The sequence below is a fragment of the Zingiber officinale genome, chromosome 3B, assembly GCF_018446385.1.
Source record: "Zingiber officinale cultivar Zhangliang chromosome 3B, Zo_v1.1, whole genome shotgun sequence".
In the NCBI taxonomy this organism is placed as follows: domain Eukaryota; kingdom Viridiplantae; phylum Streptophyta; class Magnoliopsida; order Zingiberales; family Zingiberaceae; genus Zingiber; species Zingiber officinale.
This window is the reverse complement of record NC_055991.1, coordinates 33074373-33096357: the sequence shown is the minus strand read 5'-3', so window position 1 is coordinate 33096357 and position 21985 is coordinate 33074373. Positions and strand designations below refer to the sequence as shown.

Sequence of the window (21985 nt, the reverse complement as noted above, 5' to 3'; positions counted from 1 at the left end):
TGATTGATTGGGAGCATCACTTGCGTGTTAGTTAGAGCCCTAGAGCCAATCATTTGATGATTGTTGTATGGACTCATTGTATCATATTTCTTATATATATAAAGGCATTTGTTTATGGTTATTATGCTTACTTGTATTTGTGTCAAATAACTAAGTATAATAGCGTCCTTGAGTAGAAGGTTCTTACCTATATCAATCGATTGGTTGAATCGATGGTGAGATGATATAGGGAACACTACTCTTAATCATTCCAAGTCAAGTATTAACATTCAGGGACAATGTTAATGCGACGAGACTAGCATGTAGGTCAACTCGATGACTTGATTTCACAAGTCATGGATATCGAGATATCAAGTTGACACATGAGTATGCATTGGAGAATGTATACTGAATGACTCGCCATGAGAAAGTATCATGGATCGTTATATGTGTGTCATATATTTTCTCATGTGGCTATTAGTATGACTATTAGTCCTTGGACTTGAAGTCACCATGGTTCCCTACATAAGGAGTTACATACTTTGGTTTCGTCAAACGTCACCCGTAACTGGGTGGACTATAAAGGCGATTATTGGGTATGTAACAAATTATGCGGAGGGATGTGAGTGATGTAGATGGGATCTATCCCTTCTATATGACGGGAGTGACATCATTATTCTTGATAGAGTGAGACCACTAAGTGCATGACCATGCCCAAATGAGTCAATATGAGATGTTGAGCTCATTTGATTTAGTGAGTCTACTTGGAGTTCAAGATTTAGATTGATTAGAGGATGACACGGTCTATGCCTCATATTGATCAATCTAGATGTCAAGGATAGAAGGGCACTTGTCATATATTGTGAAGAGTCACAATTAGTAGTCGCAAGGTGATGTTGGATCTCAACATTCTTATAACTTGGGTAGTAATGATGTGTTGCTAGATACCGCTCATTACTTATGCTTCTAAATGGGTTTAGGAGCATTGCCAATGTTATAAGAACCTATAGGGTCATACACAAAGGGCAATTAGATGGAGATTAGGTTCATTTGATGAACCTAAAGGATTAGGTCCATGTGATGAACGAAATTGGATTAAGAGTAATCCAAATTAGGCTAATTGAGTTGGACTCAATTTGGATCATGTGTTAGATGAGTCTAATTTGGACTTAGACTCATTGAGTCAATTTAATTCAATGAATAGAGATTCATTAAATTAAAATTGACTTGAACCAATGGTTGGATTTGATCAACCATGGGAAAGAAGTGGTCAAGTTTGACTTGACTTGAGAGGAAGATGAAGAGTCAAGTTTGACTTGACCATTTGCCACCTCATTGATGAGTTGGCAAAGAGTGGACCAATGATGATGCTCCACATCATCATGGTTGCTTAAGTGGGATGCCACCTCATGGGAGTTACCAAGAGTTGTGACTCTTGGTATCCCATGGAGGTTTAAAAGCCTTCTTGAAGTGGCCGGCCACATTACACCCTTGTGGGAGTTTCATTTTATGTGAGTAACCTCCTTCTTCTTCCTCTCTACCTTTCTTCTCTCCCTCTCCTCCACCATTGCTGATCCTCTAAGGTTGCTAGCACATCTTTAGAGGTTCTCTCCATCGATTTGTTCATGTGGATACACATAGAGGGTTGTACACTTGACAACCTTGAGATCTGGCGAACCTTGGATGAGTGGGATTTGCGAAGGGCTTCGCATCAAGGGTAATCTCTTTTTCTTTATAGATCTAGTGTAGATATAGGTTAGAGAAACTCGTACACGTAGAAAATTTTGTTTTATAACTTCACACGGATCCGGTGGCATGGGATTCGGGGTTTCCGCAACGCAAAAAGCGGTTTTTGCGACCCGAAAAACTCAACATCGCGAGCACAGAAGGCATCCCAATCGATCGGGCGATCTATTGGGAGTCCCAATCGATCGGTGGATCGATTGGGATCTAGAGTTCTCATGCGAGGAGTCGCGAGAACAACTGGATCGATCGGCCGGTCGATCTAGCCATTTCCAGAGAGCACAGAATGGGTCTGAATCGATCGGCCGATCGATTCAGATGGTCCCAATCGATCGATCTGTTGGATCGAAAGCGCTAGAGGGGGGGTGAATAACGCTCGTGGCTTTCACAATCGATTTAGTAACACACGAGTAATAATGCAGCGAAAATAGTAAAATGTACAAACACACAGAAGACACGAGAAGTTACTTCGTTCGGAGCCTATCTTGACTCCTACTCGAAAGCCCGCGGTCGTTGACCGCTTTCGGTGGGCAACGACTATAGTATCGCAAGAAGAATTACAGCTTTGAAGTACAATTGAAGTGAAAGCAACAATACAAGAAAAAGAAGGGCTTCAACAAGAAAGACCTAAAGAAGGCAGTCCAATCAAAGGAGGGTCAACCGAGCTCAAAGGTCAAATTTGAGGTGACCTACTACGGATGCAACCAGAAGGGGCATATCAAGGCCAACTGCCCCAATCAAAAGGATGCAAAGAAGCAAAGAAAAAAGAAGGTACTAAAAGCAACCTTTGAAGAATCTTCAGAAGAGGATACCGACGACGAGCTTGAACAGACAAGCCTTCTTGCCCTGATGGTCCGAGACCAGATCGATGAGTCCGAGAGCGAGTCGGAAGCAGAATCGGAAAGAAGCCACGGATCCGTATCCGTTTCCGAAGGGCCCGATCCCTCTGTAAGTATCCCTCCGCTTAACAACCTAGTTAATTATTTGTTACGGAAATTAGCTAAGTCTAATCTTAGAATTAAGTCACTTCTAAAGGAAGTAGCTGTCCTTAAAGAAGCGACTAACTCCGAATCTTTGACTGAACCAGTTCAGACTAGAAACTCGACTCAAGTATAAAAACTTGAGGAAGAGAATTCCAGCTTGAAAACTCAGGTCAAGGATCTGGAGAAAACATTAGAACGATTCTCCTTGGGTTCCAAGAACCTTGACCGACTTCTTGGAACACAAAGGACAGTTTACAATAGAACTGGACTAGGATTCAAATCAAAAAAGAAATATAAATTATATTTATCACTTATACAAAGAACAAATAGAAAAATGGTCCAAGCATGGGTCCCCAAGTCCAACCTGATCAATCAAGTTAGACTTGGACAATATTGGGTCCCTAAGGATCAAATACATTACCTCGATAAACCATATCGAGGCTATGATCCAGGGAGAGCTAAAAGAAAAATAATCAAAGTAAAATTAAATCCAAATTAAATTAAATTAAAATTAAAATCTAAATTAAATTAAATCAAAATTAAATTCAAATAAAATCAAATTAAATTCAAACTAAATCAAAATCCAAAGGAAGGCTCCAGAATAGCTGGCACCTCCGAAATTAATCCACCCGATAAGGGTAAACAAGAGTAGATTACCCGGTCGGGTAATTAAGGTTAGATTAAAATGGGCTACGCTTAACTTGACCCATGGTACTGGTGAAGTATTGGATGATAGTACGTTGGGGAAACTTAGTCATCACATGTCTAGGAAGATATGGCTTCGACCTGGTGCATTTGGCTAAGTGGAACTGACCGAAGCTACCCTTTATGGATCCTAACCAGTTAGACCAAGGTTTTGTATTAAGTTCAATGGGTAGGACTATTTGGAAAACCTCGAAGGCATGGTTACTTTAATGATGTCCTTGTGACTCACCATAGCTCAGAAGTTTATCCAAAGAATGCCTACTTGTTGAACCCAAAGATAAACCTAAATCTAACACAAAGTTAAACTAAACCCTAAAATTGAACCATAATTTATCTCACAACAATTATAGGATTCCCTGATTGAAAATTTTAGATCAGGTGAGATAACTAAGGAACTAAAATTAATTCAAATTCATAACTAAAATTAATTCAAATTCGCAACTAAAATTAATTCATAATTTAAACTAATTCAAAATTAAATTCATAATTAAAATTAATTCATAATTAAATTTGTAATTAAAATTAATTCAAAAATTCGTAATTAAAATTAATTCAAAATTAAATTCATAATTAAAATTAATTCAAAATTAAATTCATAATTAAAATTAATTCAAAACTTAAACTTATTTTTCAAAACAAAAATTAATTAATTTACATTATTTTTTCAAAATTAATTAACTTATTTTTATATTTTCAAAATTAATTTAAATTATTTCTTCAAAATTTAATCAACTTAAATTATTTTTTCAAAACTTAATTAACTTCAATAATTTTAAAACTTAATTAACTTAAATTATTTAACTTAAAATTATTTTTTCAAAAATTAATTAACTCAAATTATTTTTTTCAAAATTAATTAACTCAAACTATTTTCAAAAATTAATTAACCTAAATTATTTTTCAAAAATTAATTAACCTAAATTATTTTTTCAAAATTAATTAACTTAAATTATTTTTTAAAAATTAATTAACTCAAATTATTTTTCAAATTAATTAACTTAAATTATTTTTTAAATTAATTAACTTAAATTATTTTTTCAAATTAATTAACTTAAATTATTTTTAAAATTAAATTGATCTAAACTATTTTTTTTTAACTTAAATTATTTTTCAAATTAATTAACTTAAACTATTTTTTAACTTAATTAACTTAAACTATTTTTTAAATTAATTAACTTAACTTAACTTAATTTTTTTTTCAAATTAATTAAACTTAAACTATTTTTAACTTAAATTAACTTAGACTATTATTTTTTAATTAATTAACTTAAATTATTTTTAAATTAAATCAAACTATTTTTACAAAATTAATTAACTTAAATTATTTTTGAAAATCAATTAACTTAAAACTATTACTCAAAAATTAATTAACTTAAAATCATTTCACAAAATTTAATTAACCTAAAATCTTAAAAAAAAAATAAAAGAAGAAACTTTTGAAGTCTTTAGTAATTTTTGTAAATTAACAGAAAATGAAAAAGATACAAAAATTAAAAGGATTAGAAGTGATCATGGGGGGAATTTGAAAATCATAGATTCATCCAATTTTGTAACACCAACGGATATAAACACGAATTTTCATGCCCTAGAACCCCCCAACAGAATGGGCTAGTAGAACGAAAAAATAGAACTTTACAATAAGCCGCTAGAACCATGCTAAACGAATATAATCTAAATCATCAATTCTGGGTTGAAGCAATAAATACGACAAACTATATTCAAAATCGAATTCTAATTAACAAACTTTATAATAAAACCCCCTATGAAATTTATTATAATAAAATTCTCAACTTAAACTACTTAAAAGTATTTGGATGTAAAGTTCATATTTTAAACACTAAAGACTACTTAGGAAAATTTACACTCAAATCAAACCAAGGAATCTTTTTAGGGTACTCTACAACCAGTAGGGCCTATAGAGTTTATAATCAAAATACCTTAAAAGTTGAAGAAACAACTAATGTAATATTTGATGAAGAAAATAATCTACCAAATATAGATCAAAATATTAACACTAACCCAAGAATTATAGAAGACGATGAAATTCAACTTAACACTAGCAAACCAGAGGAACTAAATCCTAACACAAATATAAGACCAACAAGAATAAATACCTCTCACCCACCTGACCAAATTTTGGGTGACCCAAACTTAGGAGTTAGAACTAGATCCTCGTATAGGAACCTGAGTCAGATTTCCCTTATTTCAAATATTGAGCCTAAGACTATAGAAGAAGCCCTACCCGACCCAGACTGGATCATTACTATGCAGGAAGAGCTAGCACAATTCGAAAGAAACCAAGTCTGGGAACTTGTACCTAAACACATAGATAAGTCCATAATTGACATCAAATGGGTATTTAGGAACAAATTGGATGATCAGGGTGAAATAGTTAGAAACAAGGCCAGACTAGTAGCTAAAGGATTCAGTCAGGTTGAAGGTTTAGATTATGACGAAACCTATGCACCAGTAGCTAGACTCGAATCCATTAGGATGCTGCTAGCTTATGCAGCATATAAAGGATTTAGATTATACCAAATGGATGTCAAGTTAGCCTTTTTGAATAGATTTATTAAAGAAGAGGTATATGTAGGTCAACCCCCAGGTTTTGAGGACTTAGATCAACCAAACCATGTATTTAGATTAAAAAAGGCCTTATATGGACTAAAACAAGCACCTAGGGCATGGTATGAACGGTTATCGAATTACCTAATATTCAAGGGCTTTAACCAAGGTCAAATAGACCAGACTCTATTCATCAAAACAATAGAAAAAGACATTTTTGTTGCCCAAATCTATGTTGACGACATAATTTTTGGCTCAACCAATACTAAACTGTTAAAAGAATTTATTAATTTAATGGAAAACGAATTTGAGATGAGTTTGGTGGGGGAACTCAATTTTTTATTAGGTTTACAAATTAAACAAACCAAAGATGGAATCTACATTTATCAAACCAAATATGCCAAAGAACTAATTAAAAAATTTGGCATGGAAAACTCAAAAATTATAAGTACTCCAATGGCAACAAATAGCAACATTGACTCTGACCCAGATGGAAAACCAGTAGACCCAAAGTACTATAGAAGTATAATAGGTAGTCTACTCTACCTAACTGCAAGTCAGCCCGATATCTTGTTTGCAGTAGGTATGTGCACAAGATACCAATCCTGTGCAAAAGAGTCACACCTAACATATGTTAAAAGGATACTTAGGTACATTAAGGGCACCCTAAATGTAAGACTTTGGTATCCTAGAACTTGTACCCTTGACCTTGTTGGCTACTCTGATTCAGACTATGCCGGGTGCAAGTTAGATAGAAAAAGCACAAGTGAGAGATGCCAAATTCTAGGTCAGTGTCTGGTAAGTTGGTCAAGCAGAAAGCAACAATGTGTTGCTCTATCCACTATTGAAGCTGAATACATAGCACTAGGAGAATGTTTCTCCCAACTTTTGTGGATGATGCATACACTAAAAGATTATCAGCTAGAATACAAAAATACAAAAATTTTAATTGACAATATAAGCTCAATTAACTTAACCAAAAATCCAATTCACCACTCTAGGACCAAACACATAGAGGTAAAACACCATTTTGTAAGAGATCATGTGGCTAAGGGTGAAATTATACTCAGCTATGTTGAGTCCAAGTCAAACCTAGCTGACATTTTCACTAAACCCTTATCTGAACTTGAGTTCAGTGCACTTAGAAGGCAAATAGGTATGTACTGGGTAGAATAGTTTCTAATTTCCAAATCAGCTTCGTACAGTTTTCAAAATCATCGTATGTTTTAAAAATTCTAGGAAAATATTATTTTTAAAATTCCAGTTTTACTAGACTTTCAAAAATATAGAATTAGCTTAGGCTCTACCCTAGAACTCTTGCTCCCCTAGAATTCAGCCAGAGCATCTCACAAACACCTAGGCTTACCTTGCTTGTGTTTGAAAAATATAGAATGGCGTGAGATGCATAGGGTACAGCCTGGACTCAAAAATGCTTATATCTGTGCATCAATATGAGTCTGGGCGTTAAACACCTAGTTAACAGTAATCAAGTCAAGTCTTCCAGCACTAGTCAAATATAACTGGATCTATTGACTTAACTTGACTAACCAAGTGAAAGCTATTGCCCTCTAGGTAATCAGCTAGTAGCTAACTGGTTAGACATGTGGCCGCAAACCCAAGTGCTTGATTTTTAACCATTTTTGGCATGAACATTAGGGCTCTGATACCTTACTTAAAGTGAAATTAACTAATTAACAATCAATCTAACCCAACTCATGCTTGGACATTAAGGATTAAAAGCTCCTCCCTTTCCCTCAAAAGCCTTGAATTAATTATTTGACTAAAAGAAAAATTTAAACTTTAAGCTAAGTTTTCAAAACCTTAAACTTTCAAATCATTTTTCTTGTACTTCTTTCAAAATTCAGGCTAAGTATTTTTAGACTAAGATTTCAAAATTTTGACCACTTTAAAAAAAAAACTAAAGTATTTTGAAAATTTAACTAAGTACTTTTCAAAGTCAACTATTTAGCTTTTTGAAAGAAAAATTGCTCCTTAAACCTTGGTTTCACTTAGCTAAAAGATATTATACAAAACCAAGAGTTGCCTTTATCTCTTATTAGAAGCCTAATGGTTCAAAATTGCTTAAAATTATTTTTTGCTATACTACAAAAGAAAACTCTTTTTCCAGCAAAATTTAATTTTTTTAAAACAAAAAAAATCTAAGATTTTGTTTCAATTTTTTTTCAAACATGCTTAGTTTTTGATGAATGACAAAGGGAGAGAGTAGGGAAATTCAAAGAAAGGTTAATAAAATTTTTTTTTAATGCCTTTATTAAGGGGGAGCCTAACAAAGTTTAAGTGTTAAGCTTAACCATGCGTGCACTTAAAATCTATTAAGCTTGCTTACTTAAACTTTATGTATCTATTTTACTTAGCTTTAAATTTCAGTTGTCATAATCAAAAAGGGGGAGATTGTTGGTGCGGGAAGCACCCGACGATCGACCGTTGTTTTGATAATGGCAAAAGAATTCAAAGTTAAGTTGTTTTGTGATCTAATGCACTTGATTGAGTGTTTCAGGAAAGTCCTAGTTGCGGTTAGGCAGGTGGAAAACCCTAGGGGGTGGTAGCCCTAGGTCATAGGGGGTGGTAACCCTATGGGGAAAGTCTTGGCGGGTCGAGAGCTTCAGGCAAAAGTCCTAGGGGGGGTAACCCTAGGTGGAAAGTCCTGGTGTCGAGAACCAGGTGAAAGATTGGACCAGCCAGGAAGCGGAAGTCCAGCAGAAAGTCCGGAAGCTTCGAACGCTGAGCAAAAGTCCAGTTGATCTGGAGGATCGCACTAGCAACAGGTAAATCTCCTCAGTGGAGTAGATGAGGATGCATTCCCCGTAGAGGGAACAGTAGGCGTCGGGTCGACCTAGGGGTTCCGGTTGGAAATCCGAAGTCAGACCCAGACAGTCCGACGACTGTCAAGTTTATTTATCATATTATCCATGTGCTAACTTTGTTTTACAGGGTTTGTGTTTGGGACTAACACAATTTGTAGAAACAAAGGAGCATCTTTAACCTCAGATGAACAGTGTCCGAGGTGCCTCCATGGGACTTGGAGGCGCCTCGGGTGCTAGCCGAAGCCAGCTGTCCAGAGGAGCTGGAGGCGCCTCGGAGGAAGCTGGAGGCGCCTTGGACCAGGCGTTGGAGGCGCCTTGGACCAACTTGGAGGTGCCTTCAGAGGGATGAGGTGCGACCATGTTTGCGATGATCCACCCGTGCGACTCAGCGGCCTGGAGACGCCTCGGACAGGCTTGGAGGCGCCTTCAGCACTGTTTATAAGGGGACTTCGAACAGCAGCTCAGTACAACGATTTCCAAGCCTTCTTTCTTCAACGTGCTGCTCCAAAAGACGCCCGGAAGTGCTACTACAAGATCCCGACGACCCGAAGCTCCGAAATACTGTTCTTGTCGTCGGTATAATTAGTCTTATTTTTTCTTTCACTTCAATTATACTTCAAAGCTGTAATTCTTCTTGCGATACTATAGTTGCTGCCCACCGAAAGCGGTCAACGACCGCGGGTCTTCGAGTAGGAGTCGAGATAGGCTCCGAACGAAGTAACCTCTCGTGTCTTCTGTGTGTTTGTGCATTTTACTATTTTCGCTGCTTTATTTTACAAAATTGACTGTGAAAGCCACGAGCGCTATTCACCTCCCCTCTAGCGCTTTCGATCCAATACAAATAACAAGCAGGACCTAACCTAACTTGGTTAATCACATCAAAACACCCACGGGGTCCAACAATCTCCCCATTTTTGATATGCATCAACCCAAGTTCAAGTTAGGGTAAAACACACAAGTAATAATTTTAAAAAAATTATTAAACTACCGATTTAAGCATAAATTTGCAATTAAAATAAATTATAACATCAAATTTAGGTCTATCTGACACTAATTTTTGAAAAGAATATCATTTTACAAAAATTCAAACGGAATGTGAAAATATTTCTAACTCCCCCTTAACTTGTGCTTATCTCTCCCCCTTTGATCACAATAAAAACGGGGTAGAAAACATGTTTAAATTAAATTCTAAGTCTTTTAAAACAAATTTCTAAGAGTTTTGAAAGAATTTCTAAGTTAAAAATAATTTATGAATTTTTTAAGTTAAAACTTAGGTAAGAGAAAAAATTTCTAATTTAGTTCTAATTTCAAAAGAAATTTTAACTTAGGCAACAAAATATTATTTGAGAATTTTCCTAAGTAAAAATTTTATGCAAGAAATATTTTTCTAAGTTTAAAAATATTTTTGTTAAATTTAAAAAAAATGTTAAAGGAAAACTTTCTAAAGCATTATTTAATTCCAATTTTAATGCTTTTCCAGAAAGTTAATTAAACATTTTATTTCAATATTTTGACTTCCAGGTCTTGGCGAGACACTAGACCTTCTTAGTTATTGGAGCAACAACCACTTCCTTAGACAAAGCCTTATAAAGAAACTCATTGTTTAATTTTCTCGCTGTAAGCTCTAACTTAAAAAAATATTTAGTCTAGAAATGATTTTGGAACCCAGTAAAGGTTCCTTCCTACTGAATTAATTAAGAACTTAGACATAGTTTCTAGAAACTTTTCTAAGTTGTCCCTAATACTTTTTAATATACCAATTTAATTTTCCATAAACTCTAAGTTTTGATTTTGGAAATTTAATTAAGCATGCTTGATTATTTTTAAAATTTTCAATTTCAATTTTTAATTTCTCATTTTCTAATTTTAAATATCATACATTTCTAGTGGACATGCTTTTGCTAACTTTAATTTCAATTCAACATTTTCTTTTTCTAATTTCGCTAGATCTTTTGTAAGTACTTTGATAAATTCAAAAGACTGAGTAGAGGGTGAGATCACGTACCTTACTTACCTCACTTGGTGATGCTCCCCCTTTGTCGCAGCTTTCTTCTTCCTCTGATGATCCTCCCCCTTCATCTATGCTCATCTCCGAGTTGGTTTCTTTGAAAAGATGGTTAACCATCAGTGCTACTCCCGAGAAGGCTTCGACTTCTGATTCGGAGGATGAAGAATCATCCCAAGTGGCCTTTAGATTCTTGCCATTAGTGGATGTTGGTCTCTGAGACTTGTCCTTTTTCTTTAATTTGAGGCAGTCATCCTTGATGTCCCCTTCCTCATTGCAGTTGTAGCATCGAACTGTCCTTTTACTTCGTTGATGCTTTTTTGACTGCGATCTAAATTTGTTAGTTTTAATAAATTTATTTAATTTTATTACTAAAAGAGCCACTTCAGTTTCGTCGATTGATGCTTCAGAATCGGGATTGTCCTTTTCGGCTTGTAGGGCAACATTGAGGTTCGTCTTCTCTGTTTGTTTAGGCTCTGCGATTCGAGACTCATGAAGTTCAAATGTAGAGAATAAATTTTCTAAACTACTTACCTCAAAGTCCTTAGAGATGTAGTAAGCATCTACCAAGGACGCTCACTCTGGAGTTCTAGGGAAGGCGTTGAGCGCATACCGGATGGAGTCTCGGTTCGTTACCGATTTGCCGAGATTTGTCAGTTGCGTTATCAGCTCCTTGATTCTCGCTTGGAGTTGCACTACCTTCTCGTCGGTGTTTATCCAGAGATTCGTTAGCTGAGTCTGGAGGATGTCCCGTCTTGCTAACTTCGCTTCTGAGGTGCCTTCGTGGAGCTCCAAGAATTTATCCGAGAGGTCTTTAGCGGAGTCGTAGCTTCCGATCCGACTTACCTCCTGGGGTGGCAGAACACTGAGCAGGTGAAATTACGCCTTTCCGTTGGCCACGAAATCGGCCTGCTCTTTCTTTGTCCAGTTGTATTCTTCTTTGTCTTTTGATGCTGTATATCCATATTTCATTATTAAAAGGATATCGAATTCAGTTTTGAAAAATACCTCCATTTTTCGCTTCCATGTAGCGAAGTCTCTGTCAAACTTCGGGGGATGAATGTTCGCTCCGGTCATCATCTTGATTTTTGTGCTTCAGTTGGCGGTTAGTCCTTCTGAGGCGGTCCCAACTGAAGCGGTCGGGCTCTGATACCACTTGTTGGTGCAGCGGGGCCAACAAGAGAGGAGTGAATTGCTTGAAAAATAAAGTATACCCTCCTCAAGTTTTTCAACTCAAAAATACAACACTAATAAAATAAAAAGTAGAAATAAAAGAGGAGACAGAATTTTGACTTGGTTACAACCAAGACGGTTGTTAATCCAAGGCGGTCGAACAACTCTACTAGAATATCTCCTTTACTGTAGGCGGAGAAGCCTTCTTTGCACACTTAGAATGCTGAGAGGTCGCTAGGAACTTAATACAGAGTTGAATGCTTGATTCATTTCATTTCCTAGCTCCAGGGGCCTTTATATAGCTCCTGGAAAGTCTATCTCGATGGTCCAAGGCACCTCCAACAGGGGTTCAAGGCGCCTCCAATAGTTTGATCGGATAAAACTTTATCCGAATCCAAACGACAACTTTGGCTGGGTCTGAGGTGCCTCAAACAGCCTTGGAGGCACCTCAGACTGGTCTGAGGCGCCTTCAAGGTGATGGAGGCGCCTCGGACTGCATGGTATAAATAGTTTCCAGCTTCTCTTTTTCCTCTTCTTCTGAAGCTCTGATCGCTTGGGTGATTTCGGCTAACCGAAATAGGGCTCACCCGAACCCAATTTCCGGCCTTCTCCTCGAGTAGGCTTCCGACCCAGCTTCTCTTCCTTCAATGCTGCACACGTTCTTCTCGTCCACCGGTGTACTCTTCCACAGCTCTTTCGTCCTTCGGACGCACCGAGCCCGTCGGCTCTCTTCCCGTATCGTCCTTCTCACTAACTGCGTCTTCCGCTCGACTTCATGCGTTCCTAAGTTCCTACACACTTAGACACAGGGATCAAATAACAAGCAGGACCTAACCTAACTTGGTTAATCACATCAAAACACCCACGGGGTCCAATAATAGGTAACTTTGTTATCTTACCTTTTAAACTTGGATCACATGTATCTAATTTAAATGATTCGAGAACTACAATCTTTTACAATTCGGACATGCATTTCTTGCTTATATGGCCAAGGCGACAATGCCACGAGTAAGAAGTTAATTGATTATCTATTCGGGTGTGTTTATTACTCTTTTCGATATTGAGTATGTCACTAGATATATCTAACGTGTAGATGACATTGCGTAAAGTTCCAATGCCATAAAAAATGTCATTTAAGGTTATATAACAATAATTGTTACTAAAAGTTAAATGGAAACCTTTTCTATTTAAGCAAGAAATAGAAACAATGTTCTTTATTAATGCTGGAACAAAATAACAATTATCTAGTTCTAAGATAAGTCCACTAGGAAGCTTTAACAAGTATGTTCCGATGGCGACTGCAGCAACCTTTGCTCCATTCCCAACTTGCAGACTTGTTTCTCCCTTGACGAGTTTTCTACTATTCCTTAGCCCCTGTATATCATTACATATATGCGAGTCACACCAATATCCAATATTCAAGTGTATGAGGAAATAGCATGATAATCAATAATGAAAATACCTCAAGAGGATGGGGCATCGGACGCCTTATTCTTTTTCACGGACTCAAGATAGATCTTGCAGTTTCTTCGCTAGTGTCCACCCTTTTGTACCCGTTTTACTGTCTTAGACTTTTTGCTCTTCCCTTTAGCCTGATGTTTTGGCTTCCTCTTAGAACCTTTCTTGGAGGAGTCTACTAACATCACAGTTTTCTGTTCACCCTTAACAGAAGGCTCCACAGTCTTGAGCATATTTATTATCTCGGGGATGGTCGATTCCAAATTGTTCATTTGATAGTTCATCACAAATTGTGAATGCTTTTTAGTAAACTATGTAGAATTAAGTCAATACTTAACTTATGATCCATCGTAAAATTGAGTGATGCTAAACGCTCTATGTAGCTGTTCATCTTTAATACGTATTGTACTGTAGATGAACCCTCCTACATTTTTTAGTAAAAGAAAAGCTTGGAGACCTCGAACCTTTCGGATCTAGCTTGCTCATCAAATAGCTAACGAAAATGATAGACAATATCATAAACATCCAAATGCTCATGTTGTTTCTGTAATTTAGGAGTCATAGCAGCTAGCATGATGCAACTAGCAAGTATAGAATCATCCTTATATTTCTGAAGGGCCAACAGTTGGTCCGCAGTTGCATGACATCAAGATTGGTAGGAAGAGGCTGATCAAGGACATAAGCTAGCTTATCAGTTTTGAAAACAATTCTCAAATTTCAAAACCAGTCCAAGAAGTTCGGTTCAATCAATTTGTTTGAGTCCAAAATTGAACGCAGATGAATAGAAGTCATAATTAAATGATTAACCTAGAAATACAAAAATGAGAATGTATAAGAGACATAATTTTATTTATGTAAAAAATTTACATAAAAGCTCGCTTATTTATCAAATTCAAATAGCCTTATTTTGAATTCGGGAGATGGTAGGTTTTCTCCAAGTGAGTTAATATCCACCATAGATAAGAATAACCTTGACTTTGGCTAACAAGTCATTCTTAGCTATAGTGGTAGATAACATATTTACCGATTGCATATCACTTATATGCAACTATCACATTATGCTAGCAACTAATTGATCTTCACATAAACATCAGGTTGTTAACACATTAACAAGTATACATCAAATGCATATCACCCAACTTTACCTTTATCCACATTGATCATGGCTTTGACACAACAAATCAACGCTGTAAGTTTAAAATCAACCCGTTAATCATGAGATTGCGTCTCTAAGGTTTGAACATGTTTAATTTCAAGTTGAGCTTGACTTTGGCCAACAACTCAAACAAGAATTTAAACTCTGGTTTTTACCATATTAACGGAAGGTGTATGTTTTAATATTGAGTAAAGGATTTAGGTCTCATTTACATCATGCAAAATTCTATCTACATGACATTACACGCATGACATAAATGATGACATGACACGCCACACGCATGACATAAATGATGACATAACACATCACATGAATGACATAGCATGACACATCATACATATGGTAAGATCTAATCACATCACACGCATGGCAAAAACTAATCATGTCATAATTAATGCATCTACATGACATACAATATGGTATATTCATGGCATAAATTTACATATGTTATAATTCTATTTTGGAAATAAAAATATGTTATAAATATGATTTTAATAAATCAAGATTTATCTAATCAAATTAGGAAACTAATTTTCAAATTTAATTAACATATCTCATTTAGAATCTTTCTATCAATCAAGAATATTTAATTATTTTAGAAATAAATTTATAAATTAATTTATTAACTATTTAAGAAATAAATAATTAATATTTCTAAATTTATTACAGAATAATTAAAATTTGTATTTTTTTTATTATTTTTTAAATCTTTCCAAATTTGATATTTCCTCACAATTTAGGAAACTTTCTAAAAATAGAATATTTTAATAAATCCAAAAATTCTAGAAACTTCGTTAGGTGTACCTTACGAATGACTTCAGCGACGCTGTTGAACCTCGCCTCTATTCGTATCCACACTGATCTCCTCAAAACAACTCCTTGAGTACAAGTCTCTCATTCGAAAATTACTAGCCACGAGCAAAGAAGAGGGATTAAGAGGAAGAGGAAGAGAAGTACACAAGGAAGAGATTTCTTCCTTGTGGTGGTCATGGCAACAAGGGGAAGGGGTTCCCCTTGTTGGCGGCGGCAAAGAGATAGGGGGGAGGGAGAGGAGAAGAGAAATTAGCTTAGGGTTTTCCAAAAATCTTACAAGCCAATTAATGATCTCATGCATATAATCTTCTCTCAAGTTTCAACCATATCAATATATAGCCCTCATTAATGAGTTGGATTAGAAATCCCAAATCCAACCCATTATCCCTTAACCAAAAATTAGTCCATTAACCTCTTAGTTTGGTTCACAACTAAATTAAATTGGTTCATGACTAATTGATGATTAAACTCAATATCGTCCAACTCTTCCATAAGAGATGTGACCCATCCGTGCTTCCATTGCGACAAATATTTTCATATTTTTCTTATATATGGTCCAACTAAATATTTATCTCTTGATCTAAGAATCCTATTCTTTAACTTATTTTACGTCTTTTAGAGACTCGTTAGTGCGTGTGACCCAATAGGTTCCCGGTTTATCTTGGTCGTCCATAATTAACTACTTAATTATAGAACGATCATGATTGACGCCTAGTAGTATATCATGATCCTCAATTAGTCAAAAAATTATAGTTGATCATAGAATTAATTCTAAACCCTTTAACAACTACAGGGAGTCATACCTCATTCCTTTCACTCGTTTTATACCCACTTGGTTCAGGGCATGGTCTATACGTCTTGCCCCCACTAGGCTGACTACGTCACACCTAGCCTAAGTAATACTTCCTCGTTCTACGGATTCAAATTACTTGTACATGTGTACAAGAGTCTCACACTCTTAACATATGATGCTTTGGTCAAAGACTTTGAGTAATAATCCTAACAAGTGACCATAGGGTATACGTCTTCTCGCAAAGAGCGGCGAATTCTCTATGGGCTATCCAAACACCTTCGAATACTTCAACTTATACCCAATCATCCCGGGTCCACACCTCGATGAGATTCTTGCTTAAGATGTCAAAGTATAAATCTCCATGACCAAGATGACTTGTATATCTCAAGTCAAAGGAAACTTGCACTTGTGCTGTAGTAAGAACTTCACAAACATATATATATATATATATATATATATATATATATATATATTATATGTGTGTGTGTGTAGAGAACCATATGAAGTCTTACAGCGAGTCACTTCAATGAACTAGTTACTATAACCAGTGTCCACATTTAACTCTCGACATCCCAATGTCTCCAGCCAGTGAGAAAATAGCCGCTTGGACGAACCAAGGAGTATAACCCATGCTAGTCTTATAAAATTGATGATGTCCGAATGCATCAATTCGAAGACTAGGGAAATTTCAATATATTCATAATTACACATGTATAGATAATCACTAGTTGCGATCCAATCACAAATTCGCTCATGCTATAAATTATATTACGAACATTCAGTAAATGAATTTAAGACAATCAAACATATAATATGCACTCAAATAGTGAATCTATACTTATCAAATAAATAGAAAAAACTGTAAGGCGATTGCCTTAGGACATCCCTCAAATTCTAAAAGTATACGTAGAGCCTTATGTTCGGCTGGCCTTTGTCCGGCCAGTCTTATACTAAGGGGTCTTCAGAAAGCTTAAGCGCTTAGAGTTCAGTCAGATTTTCACTTGGCCAGACTCCCTTGCACTCGGTCGGCTGCTTGACTAATCGGGCCCATTATTTCCTGGCTTTCAGAGTAAAATACTAGATTTCTTATATCCGACCGGCTTTATGCCCAATCGACTTTATTCGAGCATCCTATTTTGTAACCACTTGGGTAGGACCTTAGAGTTTTAACGCGGGGTGATCGACAGAGTCATATGGAAAGCGCTCCACCATACCAATTTTGACCCCCACTTTACCTTGACTTTGACCACCATGCCATCTTTAGGATCCGCTCGCTATAATCCATATCAGATACCCTCTCAAATATATCTCTTCGTCAGTTCATACTAAGTTTGTAGTTCTAGCAGCAATGAAAGTACAAAATGTTGATGCCTAAATCTCGAATTAAAGTGCAAGTTTCCCCACCAACATGTACTGCAGCGGACAATGTGCCTCCAAGGTCAACAGTTTAAACCTGTACTTGAGTGCTCTAAGTCTTTCATATATACAACTCTAGTTCAAAGATCTGAGTGTGTTTTCTTGGATAGCCTAATTATTTTTGGGTATTGATGAAGTGCATCTTGGAGAGTCATGGGAGGTTTAGAGAGGTTCATAAAATCTTCTTTTCTTTGGAAGATTGAGCTGAAAAGTACCAACAATTCCTAAATTCTATGTTATTTTTATATGTAGTTAGAATTATATTAAGTTTTCATATTATCAAATGAATAGGACACAAGTGACTTACCGGAGACCCAAGTTACAATTGAAGTTAAAGAATAGAGTTATTTACTATATCTTACTTAATGGAGACCTAAGTTACAATTGAAGTTAAAGGATAGAGCTATTTACTATATCTCAAGAGAGAAAATGTAAGTAGTTATTTTCATACTTCTCTCAAGAAACTAGATATAATAATTTTTGGAGGTTCGGGTAAAAGCTGATGTCAAATAGTGACTTTATTTTATAAGTTTTGATTGGTAAGAACTTATTTTAGTTAACAGAGGATAAAACTATAAGGAAGTGCATTAGGTTGGTGAAGAGTAGTTATGGTAGAAAAGTTTAAGTTAGATTGGTTTATTTCTAGATAGAAGACACTTGTGCTATGCCACAAGCACACTACTGCATCAAAGAACTAAGAAGTTGATCACAATCTAAAACTAAAAGACATATTATTGGTGTTGTAGCTTATACTTATAGTTTCCTTAAAATCAAGAGATTCAATCTGCAATAAATAACAATCGCAGAGTAAATAAAATATTAAACATACCATAAATATCAACTGGTGCTCATACTTCTTCTTCAGTGAAACCCTTCAAAGTAATTAAGTGAATTGTGTTATGCATCGTCCCTAATAAAGCCTCTGAAGTAGGTTCCTTCAAAATGTGAGCTCAAAGATGTAAAGTAATTTCTTCGAGACTCTATGAGTTTAGTTTTACATTAGAAATTTCAAGATCTCTTTCTCGTAAGAATCTATTTTAAAGAAACTGTTCGAAAGCAACACACAGCCAGCCTCCGTCTTTTTTTGCTCGATAGATCAAGACGTGGAGAATAAAAGTATATTTTATTCTTAAACAATTTTCAATCATTTTGTTCTAGATTAGGTGGAGACTTTTCGTTTGGTTGTGTGACTTTGTTGCAAGAGAACTTTGGTGGATCCTGTGGAGTTCCTGTTGGGTGCACACTACGATAGGAAATGGTCTGGTGGAAGTTGAAGACATGATAGGCCACTGTGAAAGTAAAGCACCCATATTATGCACTGTGATTGATATCTGACAATTGAACCCAACCTGTATGTTTGCATCCTCCTCTGTCACTTTTGGAGAGTAATTTATTCATCTTCCCTGTTAGTATGTCTAACCCTCGCATTCTATAAGTGCAGTGCAAGGTCATATCTATAGAAACAGATGATTATCATACTATTTTGTGACATCCTTCTTTTTTTCTGAATTACTACAATCACTTGATCATGGTGGCATTTTGCCATCTCTATCATTCCTCAAAATGGTCATGAAAGCTGGGCATTGATGATATCATTTAAGAGTCTCAAGTGGCGAAAGCAAGCATTGATAGCTAAATGATCCTAACACATGAAACAACTATTTAACCCCCCACAAAGCAGATATGTGTCTTCAGGCAGGACAAGGAGGAGGTGGGCACCTCATAAATGCAATTCAAAGGCATTATGATTGCAAATCTGTGTTGAGCAGGTGGTGTGGTAGACAAGTGTTAGTGGTTAGCACAAACAAGATGAGGCCTAAAGTGTAGGAAGCTGTCCACATTTCCAATCACCTCTGCGGTCTTTTATCTCCACCATCATCTCTCATTTGTAATCCTGTCTTACTGAAAATTCTAGCTGTAGTTTCATCTCTAACCCAATTGTTTCTATTTACTTTTTTTTTTTTTTTTTGATTTTTTGTTATGAGAGTGCGGCCAAAAGAGTTTTACCAAATGTAATTTTCATGATCATGGAAAATGATTATTTGAAGCACACTAGAATGCAAACAAAAGGACTGAAAAAGATTCATAAGCTTTTATACATCTCCACGGGCACAAGAAGAATAATACTCTGCACACTCAGACATACGTAACAAGTCAAACAAAACAAACCGATACCTGCAAGATTACAATAGCACACATAACAAACATTTAACAACATGCTCACTTAATTAGTAAGTTACTAGAGTTGGAGATCAACTTTATTCTCATGGAGAACTAATTGAATGCGCATGCAAGCGCAGCTCAGGAGGGATGGAGCGGAGAGGTGGGCAGGAGAAGGGCGAGAAGGGAGGAATAAAGTTCGCATTGACTCACTCATGGCGAAGAGTGAGGCAAGTGAAATAAATGAAGAATTGGGCCTTACAAGGTCAAGAAAAGGTCTTACAAGGTCAAGAACAATTAAATCAAAAAAAAAAAAAAATTGAAGAAGGATGTGAGAAGCTCAGCTGAGATAACGCCAACACGAAACTAGCAAGAAGCACTTGCTAGAACAAACAAAGGCAAAGAGAAGAGGAGGGCATTAGGATGAAAGACAAGTATCCTTTGGCCTGAGCTCCAGCTTCTTGCCATGTTGGTGATAGCAAACAAAGGTATGGGCACTGCATGCACCTTTACAGGAGTGGAAGATGGTCTCTGCAGAAAGAACACAAGTGTTAACGATAAGAAGGGCAAAAATTAGCTCGCTTTCTTCTCTTCAGTTAAGCTCTTACTGATAAATAGCTAAAGAACAGATTGGAAGCTGCAGTTCCTTCCATGCTTCAACTCAGAAATCCTGAAGAAATTAAAGCTAAAAATCAGAGACAGGGAGAGAGAGAAAGAAAGAGATTGAGAGGCAAGTGGGAGGCAGTAGCTACACACCTCAGGCTGCTTGAGAAAGCGTAATTGATGTCACAAAAGTGAGGGGAGATGCAAAGGGACACAACTACTCACATAGGAAGGTAGCTAGGCTTGTGGTATTAAAAAGAATGAGGAGATAAGGCAGCAACAAAAGAGCAGAGAAGAGTCTTCTCTGGCTTTTCAGCAATGACTTAGATGGAGGTGTTTGGCATGAATGTTAGGGCTAGGGTTAGGCATGGATTTGTAGGCTACTCGAGGTTCAATACGAAGCATGGTAAGGTGTTATTGCATGGCATACTGCTGGATTTTCTTTTGCATTTATAAAGTAAATGATCAATTCAAAAGAAGATTGACAAAAACCCCAATTTCAGATAAAGAAATAAGAACTTTAATTCAAAACATATGTAGTATGTTTACTTTAATAGAATGTCTAGCTTGTAAATGCCATCTGATATCATACATGCTCTATTTATTTTTTTAATTTCTGTGGAAACAGGTAGGTCCTAATGCATGATTATGTATGCTTAAAGCGACTGCTCTTCTTTGACCAAATTATGTGTTGGATTACATGCAAAGACCAAAAGAACATTTTGGTATGCCGTATGTGACATTGTATATATTTATATGTAGGAACCAAGCACAAGGCATCACTATTCACTATATATATGTATATAATTAAAATAAACAAAGATGCTTATGGATTCATTTCATGATCCCTACACAGTCTTTGAGAAGAAGATGCTTATTTTAATGTTTGGCACAGTATTAAAAGCAGAAAGCATGTATTTATTTACCCCGTGCATTTAGTGCACACCTCAAAACTGTGAGCTTTCGTCCATTAAAGCTTGCACCGCGAAGGCCAAGCAGAGCAATTGATTTACATGAGAAAGCAAGAAAGTTTAAGAAATCGACCGAGCACGCAGCTTGCTCCATTGCATGCAAGTCGAAGACTGATCACTGACTGATCTGGAGCCATCATCTCATCTCGTGCATGGAATGGTTTCAGACAAGTTTAATTGGGTGGTCCGTGCACGCACTATGTTCGAGCATATTTTGGTTTAGTTTTCTCTCCTCCCGAAGATTCTACGAAGGCTTTTTGTATGTTTCTATTCTGAAGAAATGGCGTTTTGCTGTGATCACGTGAAGTTTGATATCCTCATGCAGGGGGCTGAAGGGGACCTTTCATGAGAATTAGGACCAAACTCCTTCAATGTCACCTGCTGCTGCTCCTGTACTCTTAGCATGCATAATTAACACACCCTCCGATTCACTGTAAATTTAAGGCCTCAACTCAGTGGTAGATTCGCTGGATTTAATGGTGTGCTTTCAATGGCTACTCTGCTGCCTCTCTCTTTAGTTTTACTCCTCCTCCTCCTCCACCAGTATCTGCTGCTGCAGCTTGTAATCAATATGATATATATATATATTTCTAGAACAACAGTATTGGTTTTGGTTATAATGAGAGTTCAAAATGGT

At 36.3% G+C, this 21985-nt stretch overlaps 1 long non-coding RNA gene across 1 annotated transcript; it reads right to left on the bottom strand.

Moving 5' to 3' along the window:
• Window positions 1-19683: 19683 nt before the first annotated feature.
• Window positions 19684-20764, bottom strand: LOC121968191. The gene is made up of 3 exons (XR_006107988.1): window positions 20531-20764; window positions 20383-20444; window positions 19684-20305 (listed from the first exon to the last, which is right to left on the bottom strand). It is a non-coding gene; the product is annotated as an uncharacterized LOC121968191 (long non-coding RNA).
• Between the last annotated feature and the right edge of the window lie 1221 nt (window positions 20765-21985).